This window comes from Phascolarctos cinereus, unplaced genomic scaffold (genome assembly GCF_003287225.1).
Source record: "Phascolarctos cinereus isolate Bilbo 61053 unplaced genomic scaffold, phaCin_HiC Scaffold_1;HRSCAF=81, whole genome shotgun sequence".
Taxonomy (NCBI): domain Eukaryota; kingdom Metazoa; phylum Chordata; class Mammalia; order Diprotodontia; family Phascolarctidae; genus Phascolarctos; species Phascolarctos cinereus.
Genome location: NW_027555514.1, coordinates 243,014,893 through 243,029,381, shown reverse-complemented (window position 1 = coordinate 243,029,381; position 14,489 = coordinate 243,014,893). Strand labels below are relative to the sequence as shown.

The 14,489-nt window shown below is 34.8% G+C and overlaps 1 protein-coding gene across 6 annotated transcripts in view; it reads left to right on the top strand.

Moving 5' to 3' along the window:
* The window catches only part of OSBPL8 (oxysterol binding protein like 8), a 208,459-nt gene that overhangs the window by 40,913 nt on the left and 153,057 nt on the right, over positions 1-14,489 (top strand). The window contains exon 1 of one of the 6 annotated variants that reach the window (XM_020968852.2): positions 3,194-3,256. The exons of the other annotated variants lie outside the window; for them this stretch is intronic. The gene's annotated coding sequence lies outside the window, so the exon portion shown is untranslated. Of the gene's footprint in view, positions 1-3,193; positions 3,257-14,489 lie in introns of those variants that run through there. 6 annotated transcript variants of the gene reach the window in all.

Sequence of the window (14,489 nt, the reverse complement as noted above, 5' to 3'; positions counted from 1 at the left end):
CATTAGTCATGTTGTAAAGAAGAATTAGAACCAATAGGAAGAACCACAACAGAGAAGAAACAAAACAAAACAGAAGAAAGATGCTTCCATCTGCATTCAAACTCCATAGTTCTTTCTCTGGATGTGGATAGTATTTTCCATCATGAGACTTTTGGAGATGTCTTAGATCCTTAAGTATGAGTACTAATTGTTATTTAAAAGTTTGATAGAATTCTTCTGTGAATCCTTCAGGACCAGGAGGTTTTTTTTTAAGTTATTTTGTAGCTAGATCTGTTTCTATTTCTGATCCTGAGTTATTTAAGATTTCTATTTGGTTTTCTGATAGTTTGGGTATTTCATATTTTTGAAGGTACTCCTCTATTTCTTTTATGTTCTCAGTTTTGCTAGCATATAATTGTTCTGATATGTTCTGATTGTTCTTTTTGTTTCTTCTGATTTTGTTGTGATTTCACCTTGCTCATTTGGTATATTATTGATGTGATTTTCTGCCCACTTTTTAATCAGATTAGCAAAAAGTCTGTTGTTATTAGTCTTTTCAGAGAACCAGCTTTTAGTTTTATTTATCATTTCTGTGTTTTTAAATTTCTAATTTATTTCCCCTCTGATTTTTAATATTGTTGCGATCTGAGAGGTTGAGACCCCTCAAAGATCGGAGTACAGGACAGGGTGGTCTGGAATGAATTCACAGACTCAAGCATTCTTCAAGTCAAGGTGGCAAAGATTTATTGTACGCTTTTCAGCAGGCAAGGATTCTTAAGGAACCTTGGAGAGACTGAGCATGGAGCTAGGGTTTATATGGAAAAGGTCATGGGAAAGAAATGCCAGGTAATTAGGTAATCCAAAGGTCCAGGTATCTTGGGAGCTATGGATGGGAAAGTACAGGGAGTATACCAGACAGGGAGGGAGATGACAGAGGTATGGATCTTGAGAGTCTGGCAGGAGGAAGAATCCTTGGGCCAGCCAAGGACAAAACTCCTTGGGCTGGGCAAGGCACCCCTCTCTGTCTGTCTTGATGAGAGAATGCCCTGCAAGAAGGGAAAGCTTTCTCACAAGACAAGAATTTACTAAGGAATTGGGAGGCTTCCAGAGACATGATCTGAGAGCTGGGGCCTGAGCCAGCCCAGCACTCTCTCACCCAGCTTTGTGTAGCTGCACCAGGAAGAGAGATAAGGGTCTTGCTGGGGCCCACACATGAGTAATTGCTAGGCACTGTGTCCTTGGGCTGAGGAGTGGTTGTCAGAGACAGTGTTTCTGAGACTAGGGAGAAATTGGGGTCCAAGCACAAGCACCCAAACACAGGCACCCAAGCACCTCATCATTATCACATCTTTTGTGCTTATTTTAGGTTTATTTGTTGATATTTCTAATTTTTAAAATGACTATTCAGTTCAGTATTCTCTTCTATTTTGTTAATGTTCTATTACACTTATAGGGATATCATTTTTCCTCTGAAGATTTCTTTAGCCGCATCTGAGAAATTTTATGTTGTTTCACTGTTATCATTTTTATTTCGCATAATTGTTCGTTGTTGCCACGATTTGTTCTTTATTATTTATAATTTCATTGTTAAGTCTCCTTTTAGGTCTGTGTCTTTTGTTTATAGTCCCTGAACCAATGACTGTGGCTTTTTTTTTTTACATTTAAGGTTTGTAAAAGATGTATTTACTATTTCTGACATTTTACTCCCTTTTTTTTGAAGGGGGCAATAACTCTGTGCCCTAACACTTGGTTAATTTTTTGTAAAAGCATGTGATGCTGGTGCTGAGAAATACATATATTCTTTTTCTAATACTATTTAGGAGACTCCATAAGTGTTTTAGCTCTAGTTTCTCCAGCTTTTTGTTTTGTTCCATATTTTCTCTTTTGTTTATCTTTCTGTTAGACCTAGCCAAAATTTCAAGGGATAATTGAAGTCTCTGGTCACTTATAATTTTGTCTTTATATCAATGTTTCCTTTATGAATTTGGACACGAAGGCATATGGAGTGTATAAATTTATTACTCACGGTGGTTTTTTGTCCATGGTTCTTCTAAGCATAATATAATTTCCTTGTTTATCCTTTTTATTTTTTGAATATTTGTTTTTGTTCTGTCAGCGTGATTGCAACTCGTGCTTTTTTGGATTCGCTTGATCCATGCTAAATTTTTCCCCATTTTCTCAGTTTTATTTTGTATATGTCTTTGTTTTTTAAAATGTGTTTCTTGTAAGCAGCAGTTTGTTTTCTTATTCAATCTATTTTTCTCCTTCCTTCCTTCCTGCCTTCCTGCCTTCCTTCCCTCCCTCACCAGGGGTGGGGAACCTGCCCCCTGGAGGCCACACGTGGCCCTGTACCAGGTCTTCCAGTCTGGCCGGCCCTTTGAGTGAATCAAAACTTCACAGAACAAATCCCCATAAAGAAAGAATTTGTTTTGTAAAACTTGAACTCAGTCAAAAGTCTGCACCCAACGACCTAGAAGGCCACATGTGGCCTCAAGGCTGTAGGTTCCCCATCCCTGGATACTTTCACATTTAAAGTTATGAGTTTTTTGTTTTCATCCATTTGTCTCTAATATTGATTTTTTTCAAGTATGATTTTTTTTCTCTTCCACTATAAACACAGTACAATATCTTTTCAGTTACTTTAGCTTATTCTTTTAAAAGTGGCCATATTCTCACTGCTCTCTTCCCCTCATCCCTGATTCTTCCTTCCTATGTGTGATTTCTTTCCCTTTCAAGTTTTGCTTGGGATAGAAATCAATTCATGTTTGTTTGTTTTTAAACCTTTTTGGTTCTGGGTGTTCTAGGCCACGGAGACATCTGAAGTTGTTTTATCTTTGGCCTGTATGGTAATTTCTGTTTTGGACAGGTTTGAGAATCATGGAGAGAGGAGTCTAGGCCTCTAGCTTATTGGTCACATGACCCAGAAGCCCTCTGCCATAACTTTAAAATCTTTCTCAAAATGTTTCTAGTCAAAAAAGAAACTCATACTCAAAGTTTTTTCTGAGTGTTCTGTTTTCAGGTACTCTCGACTTCCAGAATTTTTTTATATTTATATATTCCTTTTTCCTCCTTCTTGAACTTTAGAATCATGGAAAAGAATAAAACACTGTAATTTTCTAGGGAAATGTTAAGCTAAATGAGTTTATCATTAACTTTTGTGCAAATACTGCAAATTGACATAGTAGTTTCAGATTTTTTGGTCTTCTATCATGAACAAAATCACTGTCTGGTTTCATGTAAGAAACTAAAAATTATGAACTTAATAAATTTCAGTGTGGTAAGTATTGGACAATGTATTTTTTAGAATTTTGTGTTTAGAGTACATTGACAGCTTTTCCAGTGCATTTCAGGAATCATCTTATTTTTTGGTACCTTAAAATCAGTTTACCTTAATTTATAGATTATAGCCCTAGAAAGATATCAAAGATGTTGCTTCAGATATTTATCGATAGCGTAAGAATAAGGGACAATTTATTCACAAGGCTACTGAATATTTAGCTTAAGTGTTTTAGATTGAACAACTGTAATGTTAGTGGAAAGTTTCTGTAATAGTGACATGCTAAGATAAATAGCTTCAAAAAGAACTGAGGATTTTTTAATTTGAAGAAAGCAAATGTGATTTAAATTTTCATTTCCTGGCATAGGTTTAAGTAGTGCCTATTTAAAATAAGGCGCACCGTGTTTGGTGCTGGAGACTGTAACATATATATCTCAAGGAACTAATAAAGAAGTACATTAGTCAAAGGAATGAGCTAAGAATCAGCTGTTGGCTTTAAGAACTGACTTGGCCACTAGCTCGCTCTAATGTAGGGCAAGTTAGTTTATGTAACTCTCTGGTTCTTAGTTTCCTTGTCTACAAAATGAGAGGTTTTGCTTGTATTAGATAATCTTTAAGGTCCTTTTGACTGGTATGTTCTATGATTATATTTATCTCTGAAGTACAGAAAGTGTTTATAAAAAAGACAATTTTATATGACTTTTAAATGTAATTTTTATTTCTACTTTATTTTTTCTCTTTGCCCTTTCCTTATCCCATTTGACACAAATATTCATAGTCAAACAAAACAAATGGCTACCCTGGCTATATTCAAGAAAGGTACGTTTCATGCTGTACTCATCTTGAGTTTATCTCCTTTCTCTCAGAAGATGTGATGTTTCATCATTGTTCCTCTAGAATCTTGGCTGATCATTGCATTGATCAGAATTCTTAAGTCTTAAGAAGTTGTTTGTCTTTACACATATAATGTACACATATTGCTTATTTTTAGTTTTTGATAGATACTACTTACCATACCATAAAATAAAATTACCTATTTTATTCCTGTTTTCTAGTTTTTTATTAAAGTTTTTTAAAAACAGAAACAGGTGTTGTACTTTGGTGTTATATAATTTTTTTTTGTTATTAAAATCATATATTATTTTCACCAACCCTGCATTCATGGTATGAGACCACCTGGTTATATAGTATGTAAACTTTTTTTATGTGTTGCTTTTGCTTCTTTTCTAATAGATTCTTTAAAATTTTTGGATTAATAGTTTGGGATTTTGATCTGTAGTATTCTTTCTTTTGCCTCTTTCTGGTATCAACATTATATTTGTTTCATAGAAGGAATTTGGTTAAGATTCCTTTTCATATTTTTGTGAAGTTTGTGTATTGTTGGAATTGATTGTTCTTTGACTCTTTGGTAGAATTAATTTTTTTTCTGCCCTTTTGGAATTAATTTATGCCTCATTTCGTTTCTCTTTTTCTGAGATTATTTGTGTTGTATATTTCTTATTCTGTTAATTTTAGCATTTTGTTTTTATAATTTTCTTCCTTTTCATTTACATTGTTTTGTTGACGCACAGTTTGGCAGTACATCTTCTTGTGCTTTCTTTTATTCTTCATTTGTTGTTAATTTACCTTTTCTGTTTTTGATGCTGGTAATTTGGTTTTTTCTTCTCTCTCTCTCTCTCTCTCTCTCTCTCTCTCTCTCTCTCTCTCTCTCTCTCTCTCTCTCTCTTTCTCTCTTTGTCCTGTCTTTGTTTTTTTTTGGTGAGGCAATCAGGAGTAAGTGATTTGCCCAGAGTCACACAGCTAGTAAATGTCAAGTGTCTGAGGCTAGATTTGAACTTAGGTCCTCCTGACTCCAAGGTTGGAGCTCTATCTACTTCGCCACGTAGCTGCCCCTGGTTTTTTTCTTTTGAAAAAAAAAATCATTAAGTACTGGTTTATGTAAAAAAAAATCCAACTTCCACTGTTGTTCATTAATTCAATGAAATGTTTACTTTTGGTTTTGTTAATTTCTTTAATTTTTCAGAATTTCTCTTTTAGTGTGTAATTGAGCTATTTAAATTTGTTGGTCTGATAGTTTATTTAGTTGCGTGACCAATTCATCGATCCATTCCTTCTCTTTTGTTGATAAAAGTATTTAGACATACACATTTTCCCCAAAGGATTGCTTTTCATAAATTTTAGTATATTGTTTCACTGTCATTATCTTTAATGGAATTGTGTATTGTTTCTATAATTTGTTCTTTGATCCATTAATTCTTTAGAATTAAATTATTTAGTCTCCAGTTAATTTTTAATCCTTTCTTTGATAGCCCTTTATATAATTTTATTGCATTCTGATCAGTAAATGATGTATTTATTATTTCTCCATATTTGCATTTGTTTGTGAGGCTTTATGCCATAATACACAGTCACTTTTTTTTCAAGGTGCCATGCACAGCTGAGAAAAATGTATGCTGCTTTTTTTGCCACCTAATAATTTCAAGTGGTCTGTCATATTTAAGTTTTTGAAATCCTTTTCAGCCCCTTAACTTTTAAAAAAAATTTGTTTAGATCTGAAAGGGTTAGATTGAGGTCTTCTACTACTATTTTTTACCTCTCTGTTTCTGTCTACTACTTATTAAATTTTCCTTTAAGTATTTAGATGCTATGCCTTTCAGTGATTCAGTGTGTTGATTGTAATTCATTGCCTGTGGTGAGATTCAGCACAATGTAATTTTCCTTTTTAGCTTTTTAAATTTTAATCAGATTTTATTTTTGCTGTTGCCTTGATTGAAATCAGAATTGTTACCTCTACTTTTTTGAATATAGTGTTTTGCTTTTTGAAATAAACAGTGAATAGATTGCGAATCTTACAGATTTACTTTTTCAATCAGTTATGTGATGGTAAAAATGTGGACTAATTTGTTGGAAAAAAGTCACCCTTCTGGTATGCTCATCAAGGATGCTTTCAATACATGTATAAATTATTTTCTAAAAAACTTAATGTAGAAGGAGAGTTATTGATATCCTCTTTGTCCCTCAACTCCTTCAAAATTGTATTGTTTTGACCATGTGTAATAGGACCAGTATCTACCAGGATTCCTTTCCCTCCCTTCAACTTTGATTAGACTTATTTTTCCCTAACATTATCACTGGAACTTGATGGAGGGAGCAAACAGGCTTTTAATCTGCATATTCCTTCAAGCCACTTCCTACTGGCCTCTGGCCATATTGATGATTTTCTTATTACCTAAGAGTATAAAAAAAGGCTCTCCCATGTGTGGTCAGGCCCTTTTTACTTGGTGGACATCCCGTGACCCCCCCCCCCCCCGTGAACTGTCACACCGTCTCTTGCTTTGATGTCTACCCCAAGCTAAGTGCAGGCTATCATTGTTGAATATTTTTTCTGTGCCACGGTTTGCTAAATCTTCTTTTGTCAAGTATCTAATGCCTCTTTTCATCCTGACATTTGATTGAAAGTAACAGAGTGCTGGTCTGAGTCATGCTCCTCCTTATGCCACAGGACCTTCTTTGTCTAGTATATCTGACTTCTCCTTTCTTATTTTTTCTCACCAGTGTTAGAATTCTAGTTGAATATACCTATGAAAGGTGAGATTCTCTAGCTGCTCCTGTATGCAGATTCGTTGTGCTGATTGCATTTAACTCCAGATTATTGTAGGACCTCCTGAAATTCATAGTTATTGTCAAGAATTTGGCAGGAAAAACCAAGAAGATGAAGAATGCCTGTTTTCTGCACAAAGATGCAGTTATAAGGACTTTATAGAGTTTGTTTCTTGGTATAGGCTGGAGGGCAAACACTATAGCTTAGATAGTAAATGGAAAATGAGCTGAGCTCAGAATCCATATTGAGAAGAATGGACTAGATTGCCTTTGGGAAAAGCAGTTTCCTGAAACAAAGCCTCATCTGTTTAACACTATTTCTGGTGATGTATTTCTGTGAATCATGAAACACTATGTAGTCTCTGAAGAGCTAAACTGGAGTGTCATTCAGAATGGTTACCTGAAAATACTGGCTGTTCTTTTTATGTAGAAGAACCATAAAGTTTCTTCTAAAAATTATGCGCCAAGTAAGATGGAAACAATTACATCACCAGATTTGTGGAAATAGCAGAATTTCCTGCTTCCTTCTAATACAGATTGAATCCTATAACTATAAATATAATTACAATCGATATAAAAAGATTAATCATCGCTAGCTGAAGTTGCCTATTAAGAAATATATGGTAAGAAATATTACTGCAGAAGACTTATCCAGTGCTTTGGAGGTTGACCTTGGGGAGAAGACATTTTATACTTTATTTAAAAAACCCTTATATTTTGAATCTTTGAAAAATTTACTTTATAATATTGTGTCTGTGTTTTAACCATTTATGACAGAGGGTCACAGATGTGAAAATCTAGGATTAGGAATGACAAGGCAGACTATTGGGAAAGCAGAAGCAGGTTGAGAATTGATTAGGGAACTATCTATATCTCTGGAGGAAGTCTGTGATTAAGGCAGTGAGTCTGAACCAGGACTTAGGGTACCAAAGGACACAGTTAAGGAAGATAGTTAAGGTCAGGCAGGCAGTCAAGAGGTAGCAAAGCCCCAAGAACAAGCAATTAGGTGAACAGATTCTTGGCACCAGCATCAGAGACCTTGATATTAAGCCACTTTTGGTTTCAATAAACAAAAACTCTTATAACTGTCTTGTAGGGCTTCTGAGTGGAGAGGTGAGCCATATTGGGGAGATGATGAGGTTCTTTTGTTTGAGGGGAGAATATCAAGGCCTGGGCTATTTAAGACAAATATCATCTTTATTTCCAGGTCCCTTAAAAGAAAATACTTAGTATCGAGATCCAATCTAAAACTTTCAGGGATTTGGAGTAGAGTCAATTTAAGCATATTACAAAAATTTGGAATTCTGCAAGCTAAAACTCTGGCTTAGAGGCAGACAGATAAAATAAAGCCTGTTTTTGATAAAGGAAACAAGCATTTTGTTGGGTTTTGTCCTAGCAAATAAAGTCTACACCTGATCTGTATATATATGGGGAAACTAGTGTAGTGGGAAGAAAACCACTTTTGCAGTGAGAAGACTTGAGTTTGATTCTCAGCCTTGACTCCAGTTATATGATCCAGGAAAAGCTAATTCACCTTTCTCATTCACCTTCCCAATCTGTGAAATTGAGATAATACTTTTCTGACCTACTTTCCTAGATTGTTATGTGAGAAGGTCTTTGTAAATCTTAAAACACAATATTAATATGAAATTATCAATATGTGATGTTAACCTTCTGCCATTTTCCATGGTTGGAGAGGCAGGATGGGAGGAGGAACAGAGAAGACATACCATTAGCCAAGTAGGCCAACTCTGTTGTTAAGTTTTGTCAGTTCTTCCTTCAGAATCTTCTGTCTATTCCTTTTTCATTTTCCCTTCAAATTAGACATCTCGAAACCATATCTATATCTATATCTATATCTATATCTATATCTATATATATAGGACACATTTGTTGTCAGTATTGATTGTCACAAGCCATAACATCTCAGATTTGTAAAGGAAAAATATTATTTCTAAGTTCTCAGCTTTGTTTACATATACTTTGCATAATTATAGCTCCAGTTACTTTATTTAAAATAAACAGGTTTCAGGTTGGGCTTTCATTTATTAAGATGCTTTTCAGAGCCTAAGGCTTTTCATATTTGAAATGGTCAGACAGGCAAAGGGGGCTTTAGGACTTCTCTTTCTGATTGGAATAAGAGCTTGTAGGCATAATCCATCTATCAAGGGAAGTCGGTCTTTTCACCTGTATATTCTAACATACTCAATCTTATGGTACTCACCTCCCAAATATCTCAGAATTAGCAGTAAAGTGATCGGAAAGATATAAAAACTTAACCCAGTTCACAAAAGCGAAAAGAATGAGGCCTCAGTACTTGCTGTAAGGTTAATTCCTCAGGTAAGACCTCTGTCACCCAGGAGATAGATACATTGATGTGGAGTGTCACTGTAACTCTTATCTCAGGGCGTATGCTATAAACGCCTTGGTAGCTGAGCTGCCTTTATAGCAAGATCCTTTGGTTACTTGAGGAATAAAACTTCTATAATAAGATTCTGCTTTTATAGACATATTAGTAGTACAAAGATATTTCAGTTTATTTTTATTTTCATTGGAGGATATGTTAAGTTTTTTTTACCTTTAATATTACTTTGATTCAATAAAAAACTCTTACTTTCTCTCTCACCACCCTGAAACTCTCTCCTCCAAAACCAAACAAAACGTTTGTAATAAATCTTCGTAGTTAAGGCAAACAGATGCTTGCATTGGTCATTCCCATGGGCTTGGCTGATGGCTTGCGCGTGATGCATGCGTGCACACACATGAATCTATCACATCCCTTTCAGGAGGTGGGTGGCATGGGGTCTTTGGAATTAGGTTGGTCATTTTGTTGTTGATCAAAGTTCTTATGTCTTTGAAAGTTGGAAAATATATCAAGTTTTTAAATAGCTAAGAAAAAATAAAATTGAGGGGACAGTTTGTGTTTCAGTTTTAACATTGGTAGATTTTTTTTAGTTGCAAAATTAATAGGCATGTGATATGTTTAGGCAGGTGTGTAGTTCAACAATTGAAATCATATCTAATCTTGGAAAATGATCCTTTATAATGAAACTGTTCTCTAGTCTGATGTACTTTGCATCTCATGTAACTGAATAATTCAATTCAAATATTTAATTCTTAGGCATCTTATGATATAAAATATGTAGTAATATCAGTCGAATTTTTGATGGTTAAGGAAAATAGGCTATAGTTTACTTAAATTTGACGATTGTTCAGATGTGTAGGTGTTGTTACTAGATCAGTTGTTGAGAGTAATCTTTTAAAATTTCCAATACTAGTATTTTTCCCCCTCAAAACTTCTAGAGATTTAAATTTTTTATACTTTTAAAATATAATTCTGAAGTTCCTTGCTCATTTCACTCTATGAGATTGCTCATTTCCTAGTAAGAGGACTCAGCCAGGGGGTTACTTAAATAAGGAAAAGGAGCTTTACTTTTCTAATCTTCATCGCAGAATTATCATCATAGATTTAGAACTGGAAGCAACCTTGAAGGTCATTTATCCCATCCCCTTCATTTTATAAGTGAGGAAACTGAGGTCCTTGGAGAAGTGACTTGCTCATAGGCAGTAAATAGAAGAACTGTGAATTGAAACCACAGCCTCTGATTCCAAAACAGAACCACACCTCAGTTTCCTTAGGTGTAAAATGAAGGCATTAGATTGCTTTGGATCCTTCCAGCTCTAGATCATAGAAACTATTATTTATTTCTTGATGAAGACAAAATATAGTTTGTCTCCTTTCAACACAATTTAATTGAAAAAAATAAAAGAAACCTATTTTTTAATTTTCAAAATACAGAGTCCAGATTTTGCTGAATCTATTTCACTGAACTTTTTGGCCAGCACCGAAAATTTTTAAATACTTTCCCCCAATTTTGTCTTTTTGCATAAGATCTTGATTTTATGCTGAATCAGAAAATGTTATTTTTTCTTTTTTTCTTGATAATTAATTGATTTATTTTTAGTTTTTAACATTAACTTCTGTAAGATTTTGAATTTTAAATTTTCTCCTCCTTCTCCTCCTCCCCCTTCCCAAGATGGTGTGCAGTCTGATATAGGCTCTACTTATACATTCATATTAAGCAAATTTCCGCATTAGTCATGATGTAAAGAACAATTAGAACTAAAGGGAGAAAGCATGAGAATGAAGCTACAAAACAGCAAAGGAAGAGGAGAGCAAATAGTATGCTTCCATTCGCATTCAGACTCCATAGTTCTTTCTCTTTCCATTGTGAGTCTTTTGAAGTTGTCTTAGATTCCTGCATTGCTAGGAAGAACCAAGTCTGTCATAGTCAGTCATTGCACATTGTGGCTGTTGCTGTGTACAATGTTTTCTTAGTTCTGTTCATTTCACTCTGCAACAGTTTATGTAGTCTTTCCAGGTTTTTTTGAAGTCTGCCTGTTCATCATTTCTTATAGCACAGTAGTTTTCCATTACATTCATATACCACAACTTGTTCAGCCATTCCCTAATTGATGGGCATCCCCTCAATTTCCAATTCTTTGTCACCTCAAAAAGAGCGGCTATAAATATTTTTGTACATGTAGGTTCTTTCCTGTTTTTATGATCTCTTTGGGATACAGAACTAGAAGTAAGTGGTATTGCTGGGTCAAAGGGTAGGCACATTTTTATAGCCCTTTGGGCATAGTTCCAAATTGCTGTCCAAAATGGTTGGATCATTTCACAACTCCACCAACAATGCATTAGTGTTCCAGTTTTCCCACATCTTCATTTATCATTGTCCTATTTTGTCATGTTAGCCAATCTGATAGGTGTGATGTGGTACCTGAGTCATTTTAATTTGCATTTCTCTAATCAGTAGTGATTTAGAACATTTTTTCATGACTATAAATAGCTTTATTTTCTTCCTCTGAAAACTGCCAGTTCATATCCTTTGACCATATATCAGTTGGAGAATGACTTGTATTCTTGTAAATTTGACTCAGTTCTCTATATGTTTTAGAAATGAGGCCTTTATCAGAGACATTGGTTGTAAAAATTCTTTCCTAGTTTTCTGCTTACCTCCTGATCTTGGATGCATTGGCTTTGTTTGTGCAAAAACCTTTCAATTTAATGAAATCAAAATTATCCATTTTGTATTTCATAATGTTCTCTCTCTCTTGATTGGTCATAAATCCTTCCCTTTTCCATAGATCTGAAAGGTAAGCTTACCCATGCTTTCCCAGTTTATTCTTGAGCACTGGGAATACTGTGATACAAGTGAAAACAGCCTCATCTTCAAGGACCTTAATTCTCTTGGACTGACAACATATGCATAAGAGAATACTTACAAAATATGTACAAGAAAAATACTAGGTAAACTTTGGATGTGGAGGACACTAGTCCTTGGGAGCATCAGGAAATGCTTCTTTTAGAGGGAGGAATTATAAAAAGCACAAGTGAAGAGGGAGTGCATAAGGGATAGGTCTTGCAAATATGGGAGTCAGGGTGTCCTGTCTGAATAGTGAGAATGACAGTTTGGCTGGACCATATCATGTAGGAGGGGGACTAATACTTGATAACGTTGGATAGGGAAGTTAGAGTCAGGTTGTGAGGGGATTTAAGTGAATGAAGGAGTTTATTTTTGGTTTTTGATCCTAGAGGTTAATAATAAGGAAAGCCATTGGAATTTATTGAGGAGTGACCTGATTAGATGTATACTTTAGGAAAATCAGTTTACTAGCTGTATGCAGGATGGCTGGAATGGGGAGAGATCAGTTTGATGATTGTGAGTGACGGTATGCCAAGTGAGAGGTGATGGGGCTAAAAGTGGGGTGGTAGCCGTGCGACTTAAGGTAACAGGATGGTTGTGAGGGGTGTGGAGATCCACTTAGACAAGACTTGGCAGCTGATGTAAATGAGAGTTGAAGATGATAATGAGATTGTGAAACTGCATGGTTAGGAAGATAGAGCTTTTCTGGATGTTTTGTGTTTTAGATACTTATGATTTGTTCAGTTTTTTTTTAACCATTCTTAGGGAAGACCAACATTTGTCATTCTGCTTCTCATCATTTCATGTACATTTCTTCTGTCTGCCTCTGTCATAGTACTTTATACTTGTTAGAAGTTGTTCTCTGTTCTCTGCTCACACCTGGGCTAGGTGAGTTCAACTCAAGTTTCCTTCTGTAGCTTTTCTTTCCTCTTGCTGCTCAGGCAATTTCATGCTATGTTATCCCTTCCACAAAAAATACTGAATTATTTGTTATTGTTTCAATGTAAATTTAAATTTCTCTTAGTCTTTAGTTACATAGACCAAAGGCTTATACTTTAAAAGCTCAACTTTAAATTAACTTGGAAGGTGCCTTAGAGGTCGTCTGGTCCAACAACACACCTACTTTTTATTTTATTTTTCTTGTATTTTTAAAATTCTGAACTTAACAAACACCAAATAAAGTGATCATTTCCGTAGACTTGTATAGCAGGAGAGGCTTGTTCAAGAAACTGTGAGTCTCTATAATGTAGAGCTTGCTTTTGTTTTTTGAGTATATAATAACTTTCAGAGTTGTTCTGCTTGTCGGTAATTTTTTCTGGTTTCCCTTTCTTTTCCTTTTTTTTTTCTCCTTTGCCTCCCCTCCCCCTCTATAAAGTAATCTTCTGATAGTTTGATTGGTATGGCATTGAATAAGCAAAATAATTAGACAGTATTGTCATCTTTTTTTGGGTAATTATTAGACAGCATTGTCATCTTTTTTTGTAATTATTTTAAATGCAATTTTTCTTTCTGTCCTCTCCCGCTAGGTTTTTTTGGGTAATATTAAAAATGTCATGATATATGTGGATTTATTTTACATCAAGGTAGCTAGCTAGGTGGCTCAGTGGTTAAAGTGCCTGGCCTGGAGTTAAGAAGTCTCTTCTTCCTGAGTTCAAATCTGGCCTCAGATACTTTCTAGCTGGGTGACCCTGAACAAGGCATTTAACCGTGTTTGTCTCAGTTTCCTCATCTGTAAAATAAGCTAGAAGAGGAAATGGCAAACTACTGTAGCATCTTTGCTAAGAAAACCCTAAATGGGGTCATGAAGAGTCAGACATGATTGAAAAACCACTACATAACAACTGATTTTATATCCTGCAACTTTGCTGAAATTAATTAGACTTCTCTTAATTTTAGGTAACTCTGGGGTTCTCTAAGTAAACCACCTATCTTCTGCAAAAGGTAGTAATTCTGTTTCCTCTTTGCCTATGCTGATTCTCTCAATTTTTTCTTTTACCTTGTTGCTTTAGCCAACATTTCTAGGACTATATCAAATGATAATGGTGATAATAGACATTCTTGCTTTTCCTGTGATACTGCTGTGAATGCCTCCAGTTCATACCCAGTACATATTATGCTCATTTTTGGTTTTAGAGAGATGCTACTTACCATTTTAAGATAAGATCAATTCATTCCCATTTTCTGCTATTTTTTTTAACAGAAAAGTGTTGTATTTTGTCAGGAGCCTTTTAATAATATATTTTTTGTTCTTATTCTTCTTAATATGGTCTGTTATGTTTATATTAGTATTCCTGATGTTGAACTTCTTAGTATAAATCCATCCTGGTCATAGCATATAGTGTTTTTGATATGTTGCTAATTTTTTGCTAATATTTTATTTAAAATTTTTACATGAATGTTCATTATTGACACTTCCTTGT